This window comes from Octopus sinensis, linkage group LG2 (genome assembly GCF_006345805.1).
Source record: "Octopus sinensis linkage group LG2, ASM634580v1, whole genome shotgun sequence".
Lineage (NCBI taxonomy): Eukaryota > Metazoa > Mollusca > Cephalopoda > Octopoda > Octopodidae > Octopus > Octopus sinensis.
Window position 1 is genome coordinate 91829772 of NC_042998.1, and position 20000 is coordinate 91849771.

Genomic DNA, 20000 nt, shown 5'->3' on the forward strand with positions numbered 1-20000 from the left:
CTAGAGTCTGATGTTCCTGTTGAACCCAGTAGACTTTTTGGTGAGTACCATTATATTTGGTAAGAAATACGTTTTCATTATATGCTTCTAAAAGAGATATGTTGCTGTTATTTGGTATTTCATTGTTTTTCTGAATACATCCTAAATTATAATATCTCTCACTGTAATTTTACACTAACTATTTTGGTTCGGTTATCTCCAGAATACAAATATTAGAGTAGAGCATATTAAACCAAGACTAGCATGTTCTGAATACTTACTTATTGATCTTAGAGACATGAAATATGCATTGTATATGGTAGGATTTCAACTTGAAAATATAAATTCATAGAACTAAAGAATGGTATTTAGTCCTGCATTTTACAATTTTAGCTGCTTCCCTTATATGGAGAAGTGTGCACTGGTCTTACTCCATCACTAAATCTGAGTGTCAGTGTTATATAGTATACAAAATTTTTTATATGAAATAGAAAAATCTAATTATTTATTTGCGAAAATTTTAGTACATCTAAACTTCTGAATTGCTATTTTCATAGTCTTCTGTACTTTGAAGCGTTACATTTTTTGTGTAATTTCCTTCAACATTCTCATATTAATTCCTGATAATGACTGGAATGATTTCTCAGAGAAAATGGTTTGTGAAAATTTAAATCAAAACATGAATTAGTTTGTAAAATTGAGCCAAATTTTAAACATATTTTAACATTCCTTTACTCCTACTCTTGTAGGCTGACAGTTATTAGAAAGTATTGTTAAAAGAATTACAGTTCTTGCCAATCATTTTGCTGCAAGTGTTGGCAGATGAAAGGTAGGACTTGAGAAATTGTGGAGATGCTTGATCAAAAATAAGTTGATGTTTACGATGGAGAAGAGCCTCAACTAGACTCTTCATAAGCAAAGATCATAGATACAAATGCTCCTGGCTTGGTAACAGCACTAAAGTGTGTGGAATAGGCATATTGATGGCCAAGAAATGGATACAATACTTAATATAGTCAGAGTATGAAGCAGAATAATTAAGCTTAGATTAGTCATTGCAACACAACAATAATAATTTCTTCATATTTACTTCTACCAGGACTAACAAATAAGCAAAAGGACCATTTCTATGAGAGCTACCTCTATAATAAATAACAGTGACTTCATTATCATGGCTAGAGACTACAATTATGGGAATGTTGGGTTTATCAAGATAGCTACTCAGACAAACATAGAAGCTATGGATATGGTTCAATGAATGAAGGGGGATGAATGCTGTTTGAATTCTATGTAACAGGATGCTGAACCTTTCAGGTAAGATGACAAAGTACCAAGATGTCTGGGGCCTTATTGTATTCAAGAAGACCAATACTCTGCAGCAGAAATGCTAAGACTGGTTGCTCTGGTAGTGAAAAACACTCGTGGTGGTGCCACATAAAAACACCCAGCACACTTTGTAAAGTGGTTGAAATTAGAAACCATGCCAAATCAGACTGGAGTCTGGTGCAGCTATCCAGCTTGCCAGCTCTTGTCAGACCATCTAACCCATGTCAGCATAGACAACAGACATTAATTGATGATGATGATACTAACTTCTTGCAATACTAACTTTATGAAACTGACTCACCACATAATCCCCTCTAATCAGATGAATGCACAGGCAAGATAGAGGCACCAGGAAATGGATAGGCAGGTTGTAATGAATACAAACCCTTTTCCTGGTGAGGAATATATCATGCAATACAAGACTAATGCTTAGTGGCTAAATGGACTCAGAGATACATTCCAAATTAGAGAAAGAAGGTATCCAAATTGAAAGATCCTTCTGTTAAATGTTAGTTAAGGAAAGTTCTAGGTGGCATGCATATGAAGCTGGTGGAAATAGAACCCTACAGCATAGAAGGCATTTGACAGTATTTTCATGACAACTTGCTCTAATCTAAAAAGCATGATCTGTAGTTGAAGCAAGGTTCCAATTTGATGGTAGGTGACATAATGGTGGAATGGCACGTTGGACAGAACCATAATGCTAAGAGAACAGACAGGAAAGATTAAGAAAAAGGGGAGAGCAGAGAAGATAAAGTGTGAGAAAGTGTGTGTAGGACACAGTGACCTGCTTTCCCTCATTGATGCTGAGAAGAAAGAGGTTTGAAAATATTACTACAGTTGGTTGCTAAATGTGGAGAGTGTATGGGGGAAATAGCAACTATCCCAAGAAGGCCCAACAGTGTGACCAGCTTCTAGTCAAAAGTGCAATTAAGAATATGAATGCAGTAAAAGCAGCTAGGCCATCAGTTTTGACAGGAGATTTGCATGCCAAATACAAAGCAAAGCTTTACTGATGTCTAGAGCAATAACACTGCTTCTGACAAACTTCCCTCGAGCAACACTACAAGAAAGAATACAAAATTTATACTCAGTGTGCTTCTAAGCTTTTATACTATCTCTTATATTAACTTTTGAGAATGAAGTTGGCTGTCTTGACATCAAAGGATAGTTATAAACAAACATCACTGTCATACAAGTGGAGTGCCTCATTTCCAGTCTTCCACTTATCTATTACCTTAAGTTAGTTTACTTTTTTTTTAAAATAATAGTATAGTAAGATGCTATATTTAATTTTAATTTTTGTTTGTAAGTGTACCAGATGTAGGAGTAACAGTTGTAAAACTATGAAATACCATAAATAACATTCCCTTTGGCTGTTGTTTCTAACTTCTTTGAGATTGTTTTATTTGTGTGTGTAAATGTAATGGTGTTTGAATTTTTGCAGCTTTTCTTTTATCTTTATTAAGATACTTATTTTCAATTTTTATTTTTAATGATTCTGAATGATATCAAGGTTTTTATAATATAATGATGTGTGAATTATCCTATTTCCATATTCTTACCAAAAATGTACTTTTAACAAGAACTGAACGATATCAAGAAATATCCCTTTAACTTCTAAGACTGTCTGCAACATTCTGCACTCTCTCCTATTTGATGTCATTTCTGCATGTTCTGTCAACAAGTGTAAACTATTAATTATCATATATGCCATAATCTGTTTGGTTTTATGTTTGGTTCACTTTCAGTTATTTTCATTTGATGTGTAATATTTCAAGATTGATATTTTGTTATCATTAAACTGCACCCTTATCATCTAAGACATATTCATACCAGCACATTGCATATTTTAACATAAAAATGAAGCACACTTCTCCTTCTTATTAATAACAATGACATATATATGTATATATAATCATATTTACAGCATATTAACATGCCATACACTAATACTGTGTAGGAAGAAAACAATTAGCATAATTTTGCATGCTTATTAATGTTTCTTGCTTATTAACTTTGCTTGCTTATTAACACTTCCAAAGTTATATATAAATTATAGTATTTCTACATGTAGAAAACCCAAGGAGGATGCTTTAATTCCAGTCAAATAATGTTCTCTAAATTCTGTAATTATGTATTCTGTTAAAGACAAAACATTTAATGCTTCTGTAAATAATTGATGAGATTTTATTCATTCTTATTATCATAACTTTATTGAAAAGATTTTATTCATTCTTATTATTCATAACTTTACTTTAATTAATGAATAGAAACATGAATTAAAGGCATTTATTAAATATGCTATTAGAATGATATTTAAAATTAATTTTCAATATCTATATATGTTTGGCTTATATCTAAATTTATATTATTTATCTAATTATTCACTCCTTGGTATCTAACTTTAAACATAATCTAACTAAATAGCTTTCTTTGTACTCATGGCCTGTGGTATCTCTTCACCTGCAGACTTTACAACAGCGAGAGCTGATGCAGCCCAATGGACCCAAGATACCCAATTTTCTTCTAGTAGTGTCTCTGTGACACAGAATATATCTTCATCAAATGACTACTACTACTACATCTATAAACACGATGATTCCTGCTATTCTGTAGTGCGATATTAACTTCTTCCCACTTTCTGCTCCTCTAAAGATTCCCAATACCTTTGAACAAACTGTGATTTTTAAATATTTTTCGTCTTCCCCTATAATCTTATGTAATATGGAATAGAACCTAAATAAACTGAGCTAACATTTAAAACTTACCAAATTGTCAGCAAAATATCTAAAAACATGAAATATTTTCGATGTCAAAATTTAATTTTTTTTTGTTTTTTGAACTGAAATTGCTATTTTTTTTTACTTACACACACACATACACACACACACATACATCATTCATATAACTAATTAGGTTTATAACACACTCAATCCATACATATATAAAATTGAGATAATTTTATTTAATAATCTGAATTTAGAACTTTTTAATTTCATTTAAAAGTGAATGACACCATCAAATGAAGCCCAGACCCCTAACTACACTTTCGTACTTGTGAATATAAAAACTGAAGTTGTCGTTTATGTTCTTAACCTGACCGTAGATCATGAATGTTCATACTTTCAGTTAGTTATATTCACTGAAAATGCTTCAGTGATCTTTTATGAAATTAATTGGTTGTAATGAAAGAAATTATTTAAATTGTAATTATCTAGATTTTATTAAAAAAAAAAACATAAAGTAAATTTGGTCAAACATATAAAAAAAATATTTTTTTAAAATTCACTATTTGCAGTGCCTCAGTTTCTTCAAAAAGTTTTATTTTTTTATTATTTATTTATTTATTTTGTTTCTTTCCATATTACAAAGGATTATGGTTCCCTACTTTTTTTTTTTTTTTGAGATTTGTCATGTTTTCTCCCTTTCTACTTACCTACAATCTTTTAGTTGCCTGTAATCTGGTTATGTAAATAAAAATATAATTTCCCCCCATATAAATATTTGTTCTCTTTCTTCACTGCGCTTGGCTGAGTCTCAACAGCGCGTCACATTTTCTCACTAATTGATCACATTTACTGTCTTCTTCTCAACATTTATTTCCTTTTACTTAGTGTCATCTCTAGATTTAAAAGAAAAACTATCAGCTTAGTATTAGTTGCACCTTATTAAAGCTACATATAATTAGAAACTTGTCATGTAATTAACATGTCTTGATAATTTTAAAAAATGCTTTCATATAATAAATTAACAAGTATAATAAATTAATTATATATTTTAATTTATTCTTAGAAATTTCATTACGTCATTGTCAGAGAACTCTAACTATAGCTTATCTTTTCAGAAATTTTCAAATTGCAGTAGAAAAATACCAGTTTCATTTCTTTTCATGTCATTTCATTTCATTTTATTTCATACTTCTGACTGCTGGTACTTACTTTTATTGAGAAAAGATTTTATCCTGCAATATAATCATCTTTGTTATAAATGTGATCAAGTGAATAATTTAAATGTTTGGTTATTTGTAGACAAAGCTATACCTTGACCTGACACAAAAATTATTACATTTTTTTGCTTCAAGAGTTTTTTTCTTTTTAACTCTTTTGCTAATTCTGATGCCTTATACATCTTGTTTTCCTTTCTGTGATATAAGTTAACAGATTTTCTAGAGCTATGGGATATAAACATTGCTTGAACTATTGGGTGACAACATTTTGGTTATTATTGCAACTATAAAATTGTTGATTTAACCCTTCTGATACCAAACTGTCCAAGATTCCCTTGGTTCTATGATATAAACTTCTCATTTAAAATTATTTAATTTAAAATCTGTCCTCAAAATTTCATGTTTATTTACGCTCCAGACACCAATTTAATAATAAATTCTTCATTATTTTTAAGACCAAATTGAAACAAAGCCAGTCTATTTTAACAGGGACATGATAACAAAAGTATGAAAACTGAATATCTCTATTACATAAATGAATGAACTATTTATAACAACATAATAGTAAGAGTGCTTTGTGTTGTCTGACTGTACAGACCAACTAGAGCATATTCTAAATAATCAATAAAATTAACAATATGGCTGAGGGCAAATACCTGAGGGGAGTTCTCTGTATGCTGAATGCAAATACAGTAAGTTGAAAAATCTTCAATCAACAGAGAATTTGTGCAATTCCAATGAGGAGACAAACAAATCCCTTTAGGAAAGTTTAAAAATCAAAACAAGAGAAGCAAGGGAGATAACTCCAATAAGGTCAGTTGATTGACATTGTGAGACAATATACTCATATGTATACTCATACACCCACATACACTGATTTATATATACATATATGTAGCCACACATATATGAATGTATATATACATGTGCATGTATATATATTTAATGTTTAAAATGACCTGGCTAGTTTGACAGTTATGAAGTTTCTGTTGTTTAGAAACAATGAATTAGTCTCCAAACAATTATATAAAATGCATAAGAACTGGGGTAATCAAGGAGCAGTTTTGGAAATGACATTTAATTATCTTTTATCTTTTACTTGTTTCGCCTAATGGACTGTAGCCATGCTTGGGCACTGCTTTGAAGGGTTTAGTCAACTTAATCGATCTCAGTGCTTTTTTTCAAGTCTGGTACTTATTCTATCAGTCTCTTTTGCTGAGTCACTAAATTATAGGGACATAAGGAAACCAACACTGGTTATCATGTAGTGGTGGTGAATGGAGACAGACACAAAGATAGATAGAAAGAGAGAGACAGACAGACAGACAGAATGGCTTCCACACATTTATGTCTACTATATTCATTCATAAGGCATTGATTGGCTCAGAGTTTTAGTAGAAGACACCTGTCGAAAGTGCTATGCAGTATGATTGAACTTAAAATCATGCGGTTGCAAAGCAGGCTTCTTAATTACACAACCATGGAAAGTGAACAGTAAACATTATCTGATTCCAGATATCCATGAATGATTTTCATCTGCTGAAAGATTATATGAAAGTAGATATCTGATAATTAATGTTATTGGAGCAAAGATTTAAAATACATAAATATGTCTCAAAGTTACACAAGATATCATAAGGAAGCAACCTGATAAGCAGTTTATATATTTGTGAACACACAAAAAAAAAACAATAAGGAAAGAATGTGAATCAAAATATGTATTTCATTCTCTCTAATTTCCTTAAATAATAATTAGACTACTATCAGAAAATTAAACAGTTTGAGTTATTGATTATTTTGTATTACTAGTAAAAAGTAAAAATTAATAAATTGTAAAGTTTTTAGAAAACTTAACAATGAGCAAAACTTTCTAGTGTTATAAAGAAAGCAAACTAAGATTTATTCCATGGTTTGGCAGTTTCATTCTATAGACTGTAAGTCGTTACCTAGCAATAAGAGAAGTTGTATGTGCACCTCAGTGTAGAGAGATTCGTGATGTAGCAACCAATACAATATGTTTACAAAATTGTTCTTTAAATACTATAGAAAATGATAGAGCAGATTGATCTATACTTATGTGTATATGAATAAGTCAGCAATAAACACAAATAAACAGATTGGTGGACAGTGAGGTAAAAAGACAGAGAGAGATTAATGTATTTGCAAGTTAGCATTGATACAATCTTTGAGTGTACACAATGGAATCATCAAATTATACTGAAACTGAATACTAACATTTACCAGTCAAGAGAATGATGCAGCAGTATGTTCCTAGCAAATAGTTGTATGAATTCACTTTGTCTTCAATGAATAGTGTTGCAATACTTGCCACTAAAAATAATGCACATTAATTTAAGCATCCAAAGATCACAATTAAAGTCAATAAACTTCCAGATGGATCATCAAGATCAAGGATGACTTACACTTGCTATTTAGCATTTAATATCAAAAATATTGATAGATCTATGTAGTAACTGTCAATGAAAAGAGGTGTATCTGAGCAACATTGGGATATATAACCAGGGGCAGGTAAAAGTGAAGGCAAATTAGTTCAATGAAAAGATAAATGTTACAGATATGCAGCTTTGGATTTATGTAGAAATTCAACACAAAAGCTGAATCAGTTTTGAAACAAATTAAATTTCAATAGACACAACATAATTGGTTACCGGGAAATGAAATGATGACATAGAGATTTATAAAAAATAAAGTTTTGGACCTTTAAAACTTTCCTAATATACTATTCTGGTTTGCTGGTCAAATCCCCTTTCTTCAGCAGATGAAACCTACAAACAAAAGGTGTGACAATACACCAGATAACTGACAATCCAGACTAATGAAGAGAAGGACTCATAAAGTGATGGCAATAAATTAAAGATAATTGCCTTATGGGCTCTTGTGCTGGTGGCACATGAAAAAAACATTCGAGCGAGGTCGTTGCCAGTGCTGCTGGACTGGCTCCAGTGCATGTAGCACATAAAAAGCACCATTTGCATGTGGCCATTACCAGTACTGCCTGACTGGCCCTTGTGCCGGTGGCATGTAAAAGCACCCACTACACTCTCGGAGTGGTTGGCATTAGGAAGGGCATCTAGCTGTAGAAACTCTACCAGATCAAGATTGGAGCCTGATGCAGCCATCTGGTTTGCCAGTCCTCAATCAAATCGTTCAACCCATGCTAGCATGGAAAGCAGACGTTAAACGATGATCATGACGATGACGAATATAACTGTATGTGACTGAAAACATAAATGTGCTGCTATCTGTTGCAAGCAACCTACCATATTGCAGTTAGTTGAAGGATTATAATTTTATTAGCTGACACATCTAAGATTCCACCAAGGATTCCACACTGCACATAATTTTCTAAATTCTCAGTGAGGTGTTGTTATTTGAATTAGGGATAAAAACAACAACTTCAAACATATATGTGGTGTAAATATTGCAATCAACACTATAACTGTGCATTAACATTTCTGAGCTACAAGTTGGAAAATGAATTCTTAGGAAGTCAGTAGAGATGAGAATGAATGTCTCTGTGGGTAGCAACTAGAGAACATGAAACCTCAACTGGTTGTGGCAGGAAAATAGCTGTTGTTAGGCAGCAGGAGATTGGTTAGTGACACTTTAGATGAAAAATTTTAGGTAGCAGGCTGATCAATTTCCAAGGAGAGAAAAAAGAGTAGAGATGTGATGCCTGACAAATACTTGACCAATTAGCTGGTTGGTCATAAATAGAATACCTGATATAAAATTATTGTATAATGTAGTCGAAAAATATATGGTATGGTACCAAGCAAAAAATTGTGAAAGAGTACTTCTTAAAATTACTTCATCCAGAACAATGTTTAGCTTAAAGAGAAAGAGAAATAACCTTATTCCACATAACTATCAAAGCTTGAACCTTGCCTTCACCAACATCCTGCTCCATGACTGTTCATCAATATATACTGGTCAGTGATTTTAGCTTTTGTGCCAATACCTTGTGAGCAAACCTTGCTTGAATGGTATATGAGCTGGCCTGGATTGAGCAGCAGACATAAAGGAACCATTCTTAACTTGACTATACAATCGTCTTTGTCAAAACATAAACATCTTTATCAAGATGCTATTGAAGCTACCTACTCCTAGATGGGAGAGCCAGTGGCTCTCGAAATTTTATTGTAACCATTGAAGAAGAATATGGTTCGTAATCACAGTCATTTAATCTGTCATCAAAATATTCCAAATGAAAATGGTTCTGTAAACTAATTAAAATAGTTTGAAGCTGTCTATACTGGCAGAACTGGATTGATATTTAACAAGTTGAAAATTTCATCATCATCATTTAAACATTCACTTTTCTATGCTTGCATAGGTCAGACAGAATTCATTGAGCAAATTTTCTATAGTCAAATGCTCTTCCTGTCCATCGCTAACCCTTACTTGTTTCCATGTAATATTTCCTGGTGACTGGACATGCTTTCACACAAGATTAGAAACAAATATACTGTCTGTATGATTGCAATGCTCATTTACAACTGTTGTGCAATATCAAGACAAGAAGGCACAAACACAAACACACATTACAACAGGTTTCTTTCAGTTGCTACAGAATTCCAAAGGAGCATTTATAAGTGTGTTGGTAACATCTTCCTTGAAGGACAAAAGGATTCTGTTAACAGTTGATACTCATCTTCAATAGACACCAAGAGTCTTAACCCATGGGATTGTGTATTAAACACAACTTTAATTGTTATCATTCAATGAAATGGAGTTGTAGAAAAAGACACTTGTTCAAGGTGCTGCACAGTGGGACGGAACCCAAAAATAATGTGGTTGGGAAACAAACTTCTTAACTACACAACGTTGATAGTAATTGTAAAGCAGTCAAAAACTGTTCCATCGAAATGCTTTTGTTTCATATCCAGAACCATATTTATGAATTGGGATATCACCAAATCTGAAACACTAAGGAAATATTTTGGTAATAATAATATTGTTGATGTATCTTTATCAAATCAAGTCTTATCAATAATCCCCAATTATAAAATGAAGTTAAAATCCAGTTTACAATACTCTCTAGACAACTGAGATAAAGGTTTGAGACAGACTTAATCTTAAAAGCAAAAGAGCTGCTTAAGTCTTCTGACTCTGTTAAATCTAAACTGAAGACAAGTGGAAGTATTTTGATCGGTACTTGACATAACTGAAGGACCCAAAGTAGATTCTGCAGAAAATGAAGTACCTCATCATTATCATTGTTTCAACGTTCACTTTTCCATATTTTCATGGGTCAAAATTTGTTGGGGTACATTTTCTATGACTATTCCTGTCACCAACCTGAACATGTTTCCAAGCAAGGTAATATTTCCACATTGTCAGACATGTTTTTATCAAAGAATAGAAATGAGGAACACCACCTATGTGACAATGCCACTTGCTTAAAAGTATTGTACAATATCAAGACAAGGAGACATAAATACATACTCACATCTATGCACACACACACACACACACATACAGATATATGATGAGATCCCTTCTGTTTCCATCTACCATGTACACTCACAAAGCTTTAGTTGGCTAGAGGCTATAATAGAAGGTTGCTTGCTTAAAGTGCAATACAGTGAGACTGAACATAAAAACCATGTGATTGAGAACTAAACTTCTTAACCATACAGCTATGCCTGCACCTAGAGAAGTACCTTCAGCATTATCATTAAAAGGAGGATCTGAGGTTTTTATGCCACACTTTAAAGGACAACTTTGCAACAATCAAAACAAAAAGTCTAATGAGCTGAAGATATTACACGCAGATAAATCACTGGACTGAGACTTGCAGAAAATCACCTTCTTGCTATCATAAAAACAATAAATTGTTTACAGAATTTGTTATATCTATACAATGAATCAATTCATGAAATACTGTACAGAATTTAAATCTTCAGTGAACATCTATATGTTAGATATGTTTTGTGTAGAATATTGAGGACTAGCACTAGAGATATAAATATTAGTTATTTGGTTTGGTAAAAACTTGTTTACAGAACTTTTCTATGAGAGATTGCATGGCAAATTTCCTTACCTCTATAAAGCTGTAAGGGGAAATCCTTAATACAGAACATTCAATGTCCATAACAGATACTGAGTATACCAACACACTTGATTGAGTCTTCTGTCAGAGATTGTTATAAAAGCCTAAGGCTTCAGAATTACAGTAGAATGTTTATAAGCAAGTTAGTTATGTTTCATTGGAGGACGAAAAGAGTTCTGTTAACAGCTTATACGCATCTTAACCCATAGGATTACGTATTAAATCCAACTTTATTTGTTATCATTCAATATGATATTCATTGTTAATTGAAAGTATGTGAAGATTATGAATGACATTGAGGGTGTTAAGATATTACAAGAATATTTAAATAAACAAATAATTGAGTCTAAACTGTGACAAATATTCTTAAAATTGTCAAATGTAGTAAATTTAGGTTCAAACAATACAGATTTAGGTGGCTGAAGGATTCTTGCCAAATGAGTGAACTTATCTGCTGAAGAAAGAAATATCTAGGTCTAATGGGAGAAAATTTTCTTTAACATAAATAGCAAGAAAATTCAACCTCAAAAACAGAAAATATTTTAAAATTCTGTCAGCCATCAACAAAAGATATATTATTTAAGAAATTATACAAGCTAAGGAGACAGAAAACTTCCTTAAACATCAAAGGCAATCAGCTTGGTAGTCTTTGGAAGGACTTTAAATCTGAAACATCAATTTAATTTTTCCAAAAAAGTGTTCAATAGTTCTTCAGTTTGCATGTATATATCAAGCAATGGCCTTGCTCAACATGCAGAAAAGGAGTGGTAAGAACTTCTTATGCTGTACATGGGATAAACCATTGATGCACAAGAGATGTAATGGAATCATATGTTGACTAAGACAGAAAGCAGATCAAAAAGCACTGAGAGCATGCTAAAACTAGATTTTCTTAGATGCCCAGCTACAAGTAGTTAATAGCATGTTACCTTAGAAACATAATTAGCAGTATCAGTTATTGTTCAAAACGTTTAGTAACTAGAATAAGAACAGAGTGTAAAAATATTCAGGGAGCTATTACCACTACTGGCAAAAAAGATCTCCTTCAGCATGAAGGTCAGATGCTTATGTGTTAATTGGGCTTTGAATGCAAAAGACTAGAAGCAAGCACACTCTGATAAGTACAAATCAGTTGATGGAAAAGCAACATGTAAGGGAAATCAGTTGTAGGGTGCAAGAGACAAGGTTGTGCTGGTATGGGCATATGATGCATATGGAGGATGATTGTTGTGTAAGGAGGTGTTGTGTACTCAAAGTAGAGAAGTCAAGGAAATAAGGATACTAAGGAAAACTTGGGGCAAAGTGGTGAAGGCCAGTCTGAAAATGCTAAATCTCACAGAAAGGATGACAAGAGATTGTATACTTTGATGATATAAGGTCCTACAGAAGACCTGATCATTCATGATGTGAAACATACATTGAAATGAGAAGAGTGACAGAAGCTGGGGCCTGTGTGTGAGTGTGTGTGTATATCTGCATGCATGTGTGTGTGTGTGTGTATTTGTATCCTGCCAAGCCTGTATTTGCTGCCATGTCATACATCCTTGATTCTCCCTCCTCTTCCTTCTTTGATTATCTTCCTTCCTTCAACTCCCACCCCATTCACTTCAATCATCATTTATCTTCTCACCACCTGTGAAACTTGCAAGCCACAAGTAGCCATCTCCATCCCCATCATTCTTCCTCTCCCAATCTTCACCAAGCTTACATATGATAGGCTGTATTAATCCAACCTCATCACTCAGCCTGTGCCCTCCTTCCCTCCTCCATCTATCCTTTCATTCACATCAGTCATTTCCCCATCGCTCCTCCACTTTATTTAACTACCTGTGATGTTCACAAATGACAAATGAACTCTTCGATCACTATCCTCATCATTCTATTGGCCCTTTCACTAGGCCTATAAGTCACTGTATCAAATCATCTATACCTACTACGCTCTACTTTATCCTATCCATGCTACCATCACACACACACACACACATACTCTCTCTCTCTCTCTACCTTCTCTGTCATTTCACCTTAGTGAGAGTACTCTGTATACTTACAGTGTAAAAAATACTCCTCATTGTATGCTTGTGTCATGATGGCAACACTTCATTTTACAAACTCTTCTGCACATCTCTAGAGTGATTGGTGAGCAAGCAGAGGTAAAGCAGTCTTGAAATATCACTTATTTCTGTCTCACCAAGGACTTGACAACCACCCTAGAACTTGTGCTACAAAAGCACATCCAGTATACACTTTAAAGTGGATGGCAAATGAATAGAGGCAGCATATGGTTCAAAAGTTCATTAGTTCTGTCTTGTAGAGAACTTATCAACATCTTTAGTACTGGTACTATGGTACTATAAGAACTGTACAGTGTGTACAGTGACTTACATTAGAATGGGAATTCATTCATAGAAGCCAGGCCAATGTTATGTATGAATACCAAAATATGAGAGTGGTAGGCCAATAATAAAAGGGTCCAAACTGATGATGCATCCAGCTGATGTCACCATGGAAAGCAGAGACAAAATGATCACACATACATGAACTCATTGCTAACCTTCAAGGTGAGGGTTGGCAGAATACCGTATATGTGAATGTATTCTATTCAGATCTGATTATTATGGTCCTCCAGGTTACAACTAAGGTGTTTATGACTGGAAGCCATTAAAAAATCCTATAGTCAGCTGACTTAGTTTTCATAGATTAATTCCAAAGAAGGAAGCCAAAACCTGGAATTACGGTACCTGAAAGTGTATTTGTCAAAGGTAAATGTTTTAGTTTGCAGGTAAAAAGACAGGGAGTTAGTACCCAAAGTAAAGTAAAGGTAAACAAAAAATGCTGGGAGATCAGAGGCAAGCTGACAAAGAAATTTAGTACATGGTAGATGTACAAGAAGAGTTAGCTTTAAGAGCATCATAAAATATATTCTTTCAAATGCTTTGAAGAACTTATAATGAGTAGTACTCAATAACTTCCATTAACTAGGTGATCTAATTAGCTGTTGGGGTGAATATTCCAAGAGCATCTTAGCCCAAGTAATAACCAGGAGGAAAAAGGAAGGAAGATATTACCTTTGTTGGTAACAAAAAGACTATCCCTGAGTGAAGGGTGGATTGTATCTTGATTGAATATAAAGTAAAATGCTGCATGGCACTTAGGTAATGAAAGGCGAGAATATTTGAGGCTGGAAAGAAATGATGAGAGCAAGCTCTGCTAGATGGGAAATATCATTGTGCATGAATGATATAGCAAAAATGAGCTAAGAGGAAAATGTATTATGAGAGCAATCGACTGTAGTTGTCAAGAGAAGAGATTGTGCTGGTATAGTGGAATAGATTGGGTCCTGTCTACTTAGACTTGTTGGCACTATGAAACTATTTTGGTAATGGCCTTTTTGCCAATGAATGACTTGGTGCTGAAGTCAGACATGCACACACACACACACACAGAAATATTAAAATGTATTGAAAATTAAGCCAATTGACACAAACATTCCTTTCGTAAATACATATAAAGAAATACACACACACACACACACACACCACACACACAGAAAAGAGTAAGATAAACTGAAAATTATATAACTAAAATGGAGTAATCTCCCTTTGCATGAAATAAATACATAATGATAAGAGCCATCTGTGTATCACAATTAATGCAGATACATTTGCAAAACAATAAATTAGCAGGTGTACTTTTCTGAAGATAATGTCACTTATGGACGTACTGTGTTAAATAACACAAAAATATATCAGTAGCAGAAGAAAATCATCCAGTAGCAGTAGTGGGAATACTAAATGTGCATTTCTGCCTCATTGAGCTTTGTCAGTCACATATATTCAATGGCAACTTAATGATTAAAAGGAAAGTATATTAAATCTCTAGCTTTACTCTGATCTTAATTTGATAATTATGAATAACGCTCCCTAGGAATTGGCAGCACCTAAAATATGTAGCTTTGCATATTTTTTTTATTTCCTTATGCTCTCAGTGGCAAAATTTAAAAATCAGTATTGGTTTTGCTTGTTGTACAAAAATCCATGATTGACTAATTTTTCATTTTGTCAATACTTCATCAACCAATATATTCTTAAACAAAGCTTAAATAAAAAGCTAAACAAAGTCTAATAGTTAAGTAATTCCATGGTAGTGAGTAGAAGTTAATTGATACATAGAATATAAACAAAATTTTCTCAGAACCAAATTGTCTTAATGCCACACACATTTTAATGCAAAAAGTCTTATATATAAATCATCATGTACCAAAATGGCTATGTCATTTCAACTACCAACAGCTCCTTAAACCCCGGTATGGATGGGCGAGTTTAAGCTGCATGACAGGCAAGTAATGAAATACCAAGTCAAAAGAAATTGTGGAAAAAGAAAATTAAGTGACACTACACAAAAATGCTGAAATCTATTCTGAAAATAGTGAACCACTGAAAGGAAAAGATGAGTAAACATGACAAACTGAGAGATATTTTTCTGAAGAAAACTTAAAAAACTTTGGTTGACCCAGGACTATAATAAAAGCACTCAACCAAGATACCACATAATTCAATGTAACTGAAGCAGAAACCAAATGGTTGGGAAGTGAACTTTTAACCATACAGTTATGCCTACACATACATGCACGTGCATGTATGTACATAGCCATTATTAAGCAAGTTTCTTATTAATCTAATATTCCTTTGCACAAAGTTGCCTGGATGCAAGTACATATGAATGTATATTTACTCATATATGTATATACATAAATATATTGCTTTAGTTGCAGATGTTCATATTTTGCCTTAAACACATATATTTGGTCTTCACTTCAGCTTTATTATTATTATTATTATTGTTGTTGTTGTTGTTTCTTTGTCAAAGTTCTTTCATTGCATGTTCTGTGACCTCTTCAATGTATCACCTCTTGTCCTGCTTATTACATTTTGTCTTTCTGTGGTATGTAACCTTATCTATGCATTGGTTCATATCTGTGTGTGTGTGTGTGTGAGTGAGCTGAAGTGAACAATGAATATATAGTGCATGAGTGTGTTTAATATGCAAAATATGACCATCTCCAAGTATAACAATATTTCTTCCAACACACAATTTCACATCAAGAATATTGCAAAACAAATACATAAACATATGTAAACATATAAATATATATAATTGTTACTGGTGGCAGGGGAAACTACTTCTCTACTCAGTAACACAATTGCATCCCATGCAACAGGTGACACTCATCTCAGAGTTATTAGATGTAACTAATTGATTAAGAACTGGCAGATAAGGAGGTCTTACACTCATGATCCAACATCAATCAGCCTTATTATGAAATCAATGATTTTATTCAGTGTCCAATCTATCAGACATGCACTTTACATCTGTGAAACATTAAACAATACAGCTCTATTTCTGAGTGTTAACATATGTACATACAAATAAGCATATGCTATATACATATATTGGAAAATGTATGAGATCCTTGGTACAATGAAGTCATTCTTTTTCTTTTTTCACATATATATCCTCATCATCATCATCGTTTAATGTCCGTTTTCCATGCTAGCATGGGTTGAATAGTTTGACTGGGGTCTGGGAAGCCAGGAGGCTGCACCAGGCTCCAATCTGATCTGGCAGTGTTTCTACAGCTGGATGGCCTTCCTAACGCCAACCACTCTGTGAGTGTAGTGGGTGCTTTTTACGTGCCAGGGGAGGCTGGCAACGGCCATGATTGGTTGGTGCTTTTTATGTGCCACTGGCATGGAATATATATATATATATATACAGTTCCTTAGTAGATAAGGCCATTAGAAGCATGAAAACAGGGAAAGCCCCAGGCCCATCAGGAATTACTGCAGAGATGCTCAAAATATCTGGTAGTGTCGGCTATAGCTTAGTCACCCATATAGTTAACCAGGTGATACACGAAGGAGTCATACCCAATGACTGGTGTAGCAGCATAATAGTCAACTGCTACAAAGGTAAAGGCGACGCCCTAGATACAAATAACTACAAGGGCATCAAGCTGCTGGATCAAGTAATGAAGGTTACGGAGAGGGTTATAGCCCAATTAATTAGAGAGAGAGTTAGCTTAGATGATATGCAGTTTGGGTTCGTGCCAGGGAAAAGTACTACTGATGCTATATTCCTGGTAAGACAGCTGCAGGAGAAATACCTAGCCAAAGATAAGCCCTTGTACCTGGCTTTTGTTGACTTGGAGAAAGCCTTTGACAGGGTCCCCCGATCCCTTATCTGGTGGTCAATGAGGAAACTAGGGATAGATGAATGGTTAGTGAGAGCTGTGCGAGCCATGTACAGAGACGCTGCTAGTAAGGTGAGGGTTGGCAACGAGTACAGTGAAGAATTCCGGGTAGAGGTTGGGGTCCACCAAGGTTCAGTCCTCAGTCCCCTCCTATTTATCATAGTCCTCCAGGCAATAACGGAGGAATTCAAGACAGGATGCCCCTGGGAGCTCCTCTATGCTGATGACCTTGCTCTAATTGCTGAGTCACTATCAGAACTGGAGGAGAAGTTTCAGGTGTGGAAACAAGGATTAGAATCGAAGGGCCTTAGAATCAACCTAGCCAAAACCAAAGTCCTAATAAGTAGGAAGGTGGACCAATCACAAACGACTTCAGGTAGCTGGCCCTGCTCGATCTGTAAAAAAGGTGTAGGTAGAAACTCTATAAGGTGCACCAAGTGTAAGCTATGGACACATAAGAGGTGCAGCAATGTCAAAGGAAGGCTAACTAGGAAAATAGTTTTTGTTTGTGGCAGATGCTCAGGAGCAATAAACACTGGAAATGTGCAGAGACCAACTTCTACCACGTTCCAGGGAGACAAACTAGAAGTAGTTGATAGCTTCCGCTACCTAGGAGACCAAGTCAGTAGCGGGGGTGGGTGTGCTGAAAGTGTAACTGCTAGAGTAAGAATAGCCTGGGCAAAGTTTAGAGAGCTCTTACCCCTGCTGGTGACAAAAGGCTTCTCGCTCAGAGTAAAAGGCAGACTGTATGATGCATGTGTACGTACAGCCATGCTACATGGTAGTGAAACATGGGCCGTGACTGCTGAGGATATGCGTAAGCTCGCAAGAAATGAAGCCAGTATGCTCCGATGGATGTGTAATGTCAGTGTTCATAATCGACAGAGTGTAAGTACCTTGAGAGAAAAGTTGAACCTAAGAAGCGTCAGTTGTGGTGTGCAAGAGAGACGGCTGCGCTGGTATAGTCATGTGACGAGAATGGCTGAAGATAGTTGTGTGCAAAAGTGCTACACCCTAGCAGTTGAGGGAACCTGTGGAAGAGGTAGACCCAGGAAAACCTGGGACGAGGTGGTGAAGCACGACCTTCAAACTTTAGGTCTCACCAAGGAAATGACTAGAGACCGAGACCTATGGAAGTATGCTGTGCGTGAGAAGACCCGGCAAGACTAGTCAGGCCATAACCCGTGGCCCCTACCTGGGACGTAGTCAGTCCACCTGTGCATACCTTCCTTCTTGTGACACTTGTGAAGACCTGCTGAGGCAAGTGAAAATCAAATCAAATCAAAATAGATGAACATCAATGGAATTTGTATCTTTGTGGTACCAGTGCTGGTGGCACACAAGAAAACCATCTGAACGTGGCCGTAGCCAGTACCGCATCGACTGGCCTCCATGCTGTGGGCACATAACAAACACCATCTGATCGTGGCCGTTCGCCAGGCTCTTCTGGCACCTGTGTCGGTGGCACATAAAAACACCATTCGAAGACCCGGCAAGACTAGTCAGGCCATAACCGTGGCCCCTACCTGGGACGTAGTCAGTCCACCTGTGCATACCTTCCTTCTTGTGACACTTGTGAAGACCAGTTGAGGCAAGTGAAAATCAAAATCAAAATCAAAATCAAAACAAATCAAAATAGATGAACATCAATGGAATTTGTATCTTTGTGGTACCAGTGCTGGTGGCACACAAGAAAACCATCCGAATGTGGCCGTAGCCAGTACCGCATCGACTGGCCTCCGTGCTGTGGGCACGTAACAAACACCATCCGATCATGGCCGTTTGCCAGCCTCATCTAGCACCTGTGTTGGTGGCACATAAAAACACCATCCGAAGACCTGGCAAGACTAGTCAGGCCATAACCGTGGCCCCTACCTGGGACGTAGTCAGTCCACCTGTGCATACCTTCCTTCTTGTGACACTTGTGAAGACCTGTTGAGGCAAGTGAAAATCAAATCAAATCAAAATAGATGAACATCAATGGAATTTGTATCTTTGTGGTACCAGTGCCTGTGGCACACAAGAAATACATCCGAACGTGGCCGTAGCCAGTACCGCGTCGACTGGCCTCCGTGCTGTGGGCACGTAACAAACACCATCCAATCGTGGCCGTTCACCAGCCTCATCTGGCACCTGTGTCGGTGGCACATAAAAACACCATCCGAAGACCCGGCAAGACTAGTCAGGCCATAACCCGTGGCCCCTACCTGGGACGTAGTCAGTCCACCTGTGCATACCTTCCTTCTTGTGACACTTGTGAAGACCTGTTGAGGCAAGTGAAAATCAAATCAAATCAAAATAGATGAACATCAATGGAATTTGTATCTTTGTGGTACCAGTGCTGGTGGCACACAAGAAAACCATCCGAACGTGGCCGTAGCCAGTACCCCATCGACTGGCCTCCGTGCTGTGGGCACGTA